The sequence below is a fragment of the Ranitomeya variabilis genome, chromosome 4 (assembly GCF_051348905.1).
Source record: "Ranitomeya variabilis isolate aRanVar5 chromosome 4, aRanVar5.hap1, whole genome shotgun sequence".
NCBI classification, from domain to species: domain Eukaryota; kingdom Metazoa; phylum Chordata; class Amphibia; order Anura; family Dendrobatidae; genus Ranitomeya; species Ranitomeya variabilis.
The window spans coordinates 353,315,018-353,321,453 of record NC_135235.1 but is presented as its reverse complement, the minus strand read 5'-3'; positions in this window follow the sequence as shown (position 1 = coordinate 353,321,453).

The window sequence follows — 6,436 nt, the reverse complement described above, 5'->3', positions numbered from 1 at the left end:
AAAAATTCATGTGGCAAAGAGTAAGCTCCACATTGGGGAAAAAAATCTGACAGCAAAAAATAGGGGTCCACCAGCCTACAATGATTAAACTTGGAGCACGCAGATATATGAGGGCTGTCACCGAAATACCACACTGGCAAATATGTGGCCTTTTTTTATATGCAAAATAGTGCTGTATAGAATGTGAGTATGAGACAACAAACAAAGGGGTCCCCCGGTCTACAATGACCAAACTTAGAGCAATCAGATATGGGAGGGCTGTCACGGAAATACCACAATGGCAAATATGTGGCCTTTCTATAATTTTGGAAGCTAAATAGTGCTGTATAGAATGAGAGTATTAGACAGCAAAAAAAAAGGTCCACCGGCCTACAATGACTAAACGCAGATATATGAGGGCTGTCACGGAAATACCATACTGGCAAATATGCAGTCGTTTTTAAATATGCAAAATAGTGCTGTATAGAATTAGAGTATCAGACAGCAAAAAATTGGTAAACCGAGCTACAATGACAAAACTTGGAACACGCTGATATATGAGGGCTGTCACGGAAATACCACACTGGCAAAAAATGTGGCCTGTTTTCTTTTTAATGCCAAATAGTACTGTATAGAATGAGAGTATCAAATAGCAAAAAAAGGGGTCCACCAGCCTACAATGACTAAACTTGGAGCACGCAGATATATGAGGGCTGTCACGGAAATACCACACTGGCAAAAATGTGGCCTTTTTATAATTTTGGAAGCTAAATAGTGTTGTATATAAATAGTGTATCAGACAGCAAAAAAGGGTCCACCTGCCAACAATGGCCAAACTTGGAGCACACAGACATATGAGGGCTATCACGGAAATTCCACACTCGCAAATATGTGGCCTTTTTTTATATGCAAAATAGTGCTGTATAGAATTAGAGTGTCAGACAGCAAAAAAAGGGGTCCTCCGGCCCACAATGACCAAACTTGGAGCAAGCAGATATATGAGGGCTGTCACAGAAATACCACACTGGCAAATATGTGGCCTTTTTTATAATTTTGGAAGCTAAATAGTGCTGTATAGAATGAGAGTATCAGACAGCAAAAACAGGGGTAAACCGGCCTACAATGCCGAAACTTGGAGCACTCAGATATATGAGGGCTGTCACGGAAATACCACACTGGCAAATATGTGGCCTTTTTTATATACAAAATAGTGCTGTATAGAATGAGAGTATCAGAGAGCAAAAAAGGGGGTCCACTGGCCTACAATGGCCAAAGTTGGAGCATGCAGATATATGATTCGGTGAATTTAAAAGACACAAAAAAAGTGTCACAAGGCTAGCATACACAACTATGCTACGTATGCCTGTCAAACTATGATTTTACAACGGGCCTCAGTCTGACAGAACAGACTGTATATTTTTGTTTTTTTGGGGTGAATTTTTGGAAAAAAATCCAACTAGGATTAGAAGCTACAGCAGCAGACATTTATGGAGCTTTGGGAGAAAAGCAGTGGGAGCAATGGACGCACATACAGTGCCTGCAGGCCTTGCACTGATGTGGATATGCTGTGCCCTGCCTACCTATCGTTGCAATATCGGGACCCACGAATTAGCCCTAAAAAGGACTTTTGGTTTCTGAGGAGTTGTAGATTTAAGAGTTGCAGATCTACAATAACTCGAAAAGCCACGATTCTGACCCTATCTCGGCACCAGCTCTCCCTACTCTTGCTGAATCAGGAACAGATCTCTTATACTCGGGATGATAATGTGCGGCCAAGCCAATCACTGCACGACCACAACAAAGATGGCTGCGGAGTTTCATGGTCTGGCAGACAATCCTTGCACCGTGATTGGATATCTAATGTCTGCGAAAAACACTGGGTGGAGACACCGTTACCTCCGAATAAAACCGGAAATGCTTGCTGCTCGCCGAGTGTACCGCTCATAACTAATAGACACCAACAGGAAACAAGCATCCCACATCAGTGCCAAGGAGAGAAAGGCCATACAGTCTTTGAAAACCAACAAAGAAATCATCATCAAACCCGCTAACAAGGGAGGTGCAATAGTCAAGATGAACACATCAGATTATATAAAGGAAGCAGACAACTTATGGACACGCACAATGTTAGGGATCGAGTTCCTGCCTCTACACAGGGGGAATCTTGAGCCATCTCCGCTGCTGTCTCCCATTCTTCTCCTGCCACAGTGGAGCCTGCTCAGCGGAGGCATCGGTTCCAATGTCTCGCTCACTCTGACACTGTGCAAAGGGTTACTGCTGCCTTTCCAGCTTCTGCCATTGTAGCCTGTACTGGTCAGCGACGAGCAGACATCTTTGGGAGGGTTATGGTCCTGAGGACAGGTCCTGGGAGCCTGCTGAGCACATTCAGACTCCGCAGTTCATTGCTGCCTTCAAGTGTAGCGAGGTCCAAGGAGGGGGGCCCTAGGGGGGGGGTAATGTTAGGGGTCGAGTTCCTGCCTCTGCACAGGGGGAATCTCGAGCTATCTCCGCTGTGGTCTCCCATTCTTCTCCTGCTGCAGTGGAGCCTGCTCAGCGGAGGCGTCGGTCCCAGCGTGTCGGTCAGTCTGACACTGTGCAAAGGGTTACTGCTGCCTTTCCAGCTTCTGCCATTGTAGCCTGTACTGGTCAGCGGCAAGAAGACGTCTTTGGGACTAAGTCTTACTTTTCCTCTTCTGAGCATGCCCAGGGTAAGATCTCTCATTGGAGGTCAAGGGTCACATGCTCAGTAGTGTTGAGCATTCCGATACTGAAAATATCGGGTATCGGACGATATTCGCTGTATCGGAATTCCGATACCGAGTTCCGATACTTTTGCAATATCGGATACCGGAATCGGAAGTTCCTATAGTGCAATCATGCACTATAAAGGAGTGTGGGTGGTGCGTGGGCGGAGTCTGTGTGTGTGTGGCAGGGTCTGTGCGTGACCGAGGGTGCTCTGTGCGTGCCTGCCGGGGGTCTGGGTCTGTGCCGGCCTGCCGGGGCTCTGTGCGGGTCTGCCTGGGCTCTGTGCGGGTCTGCCGGGGCTCTGTGCGTAGCTGCTAGGGCTCTGTGCAGGCTGCCGGGGCTCTGTGCGTGCCTGCCGGGGCTCTGTGCGGGTCTGCCGGTGCTCTGTGCGGGCCTGCCAGGGCTCTGTGCGGGTCTGCCGGTGCTCTGTGCGTGCCTGCTGGGGCTCTGTGCAGGCTTGCCGGGGCTCTGTGTGGGCAGCCGGGGCTCTGTGCGGGCTGCCGGGGCTCTGTGCGTGCCTGCTGGGGCTCTGTGCAGGCTTGCCGGGGCTCTGTGTGGGCAGCCGGGGCTCTGTGCGGGCTGCCGGGGCTCTGTGCGTGTGTGCAGGCATCGTCCGATGGGAAGACAAGTCCCATCGGACGATTCCTGCTACAGTGACAGTGATTGACACATTAGCCAATGATGGGACAGTAGTAGTCCCATCATCCGGCTAATGTGTTGAATGTAAAAAAAAACAAACATACATACTACATACATATTACATACATACTAAATACATACTACATACATACTACATACATACCACATACATACTACATACATACTACATACATACATACTACATACAACATACTACATACATACTACATACATACATACTACATACATACTACATACTACATACATACTATGTACATACTACATAAATACTACATCCATATATACTGCATACATACTACATACTACATACATACTACATACATACATGCTACATGTATACTACATACATACATACATACATACATACTACCTACATACTACATACATACATGCATACTACATACATACTACATACAATACATTCATATATTACATACAATGCATGCATACAGACATATAGTACATTAAAGATAGATTACATACTTACCATTACTTGTCACTTTGTTCCCCGAAGCCAGTGTCATCTGTAAAAAAAGATTAAAATAACAAACAACAAATATACTCCCTGTCCGCAGATATCCACGAGTGTCCCACGATGGACGCGAAGTGTGGCCATCCATCGCGATCCGTCGCTAATACAAGTCTATGTGTAAAAAACGCATCATGCAAGCACATTTGCAGGATCTGTTTTTTGCACCGGATCCGTTTTTTTGTCAGAGTTGTATTAGCACCGGATTGCGCCTGATGGCCACACATTTCATCCGTTTTTTGCAGGATCCATCAAAAAAGCTGTTTCCGCCAGACGGAAAACACATACAGAGGGACAGCTTTTCTGTCCGGCGAAAAAACGCACAGCGATGGATCCGGCAAAAAACGGATGAAACAGAGATGTGAAATGATGAATCCGGCCTCCAAATCCATTTTTTCATGCATGTTTCCATTCAAATCATGCACATTTTCCGTTTATTTATTTCCCAAAACTGCATCAAAACCTGCATCAAAAACTGCACCAAAAATGGCATCAAAAACGGCATCAAAAACCGCACCAAAAACTGCGTCAAAACTGCACCAGTTTTTGGTGCAGTTTGATGCAGTTTTTGGTGCGTTTTTTTTAGGCAGGTTTTGATGCAGTTTTTGGTGCGGTTTTTTATGCTGCTTTTGATGCAGTTTTGGTGCAGGTTTTTGGTGCAGTTTTGGATGCAAGTTTTTGGTGCGGTTTTTGATGCAGTTTTTGGTGCAGTTTTGATGCAGTTTTTGGTGCAGTTTTTTATACAGGTTTTGATGAAGTTTTTGTGCGGTTTTTTATGCTGTTTTTATGCAGTTTTTGGTACAATTTTGATGCAGGTTTTTGGTGCGGTTTTTGATGCAGTTTTTGGTGCAGTTTTGATGCGGTTTTCGGTGCAGTTTTTATGCAGGTTTTGATGCAGTTTTTGATGCAGTTTTTGGTGCAGTTTTGATGCAGGTTTCGATGCAGTTTTTGGAAATAAATAAATAAACAGAAAATGTGCATAATTTGAATGGAAACATTCATGAAAAAAACGGATCTGGTGTAAAAAAACGGATCCGGTGGGAAAAAAAACGGATCCGGTGGAAAAAAACGGATCCGTTTTTTCCACCGGATCCGTTTTTTTTTAACCAGGTCCGTTTTTTCCTGCCGGATTTGTTTTTTTGCGCCGGATTCGTTTTTTTCAACCGGATCCATTTTTTTCAAAACTCGCCGGATTGTGCCTGACGGCAAAAACCTGATGTGTGAAAGCAGCCAGATATATGGATAGATACATCTATAAATATATCTATAGATACATATATCCATAGATATATAATAGAAAGGCCGATGTTTCAAAGGTTACTTTCACACTTGTGTTTTAAGCAATCCGTCGCAATCCGTCGTTTTGGGAAAAAACGGATCCTGCAAATGTGTTCACAGGATGCGTTTTTTACCCATAGACTTGTATTAGCGATGGATCGCGATGGATGGCCACATGTCGCGTCCGTCGTGCAACAGATCCATCATGTTTTGGCGGACCGTCTGCACGAAAAAACATTCAAGTGAACATTTTTTGTACGTCGCGTTGGCCATTTTCTACTGCGCATGCGCGGCCGAAACTCCGCACCCTCCTCCCCGGACTTCAGAATGGGCAGCAGATGCGTTTAAAAACTGCATCCGCTGCCCACATTGTGCACAAATTTCACAACGTGTGTCGGTACATCGGCCCGACGCATAGCGACGGACCCATACCGACGCAAGTGTGAAAGAGGCCTTAATGAGCGTTCAATTAAAAAAAAACTGTGTGGGCTCCCGCGCAATTTTCTGCGCCAGAGGGGGAAAGCCGACAGCTGGGGGCCAATATTTGTAGCCTGCTATGAATATCAGCCCGCAGCTGTCTGTGTAGCCTTTACTGGCTATTAAAATAGGGGGACCCCCCCAAAAAAATTACGTGGGGTACCCCTATATTTTATATCCAGAAAAGCTACGCAGACAGCTGTGGGCTGATATTCATAGCCTAGAGAGGGGCCATGGATATTGGCCCCCCGGCTACAAATACCAGTCCGCAGCCGGCCCGGAAATGGGGCAATGGGATATGGGGTAATAAGGGGTTAATGTCCCCTTGCTATTGTAAGGTGACATTAAGCCGGATTAATAACGGAGAGGCATCAATAAGCTGCCTATCCATTATTAATCCAATACTAGTAAAGGGTTAATAAAACACACACACATTAGGAAAAAAGTATTTTAATATTCTTCATTTAACCTACTTACCATACTTCAGCGCCTGCAAAAAAACGTAAAATAATAAATCGTATACTACTTGTCTGCCGTAGTCCAATTAATAACGAGTGTCCCACGACGATCTCCCCTATAGAACAGTGACATCGGGTGATGTCACTGCTCTACAGGACCCTCAGTGACACACTGACAGGAGACAATGGCTCCTGCAGTGCATCACTGAGGTTACTATAGTTCAAAGTCTCACTTTATGACAATTACTAATTAGTAATTAAGTAAGTGAGACTAGGGCCAGTTTCTTTTTACAGCGGCGTAGGAATACAG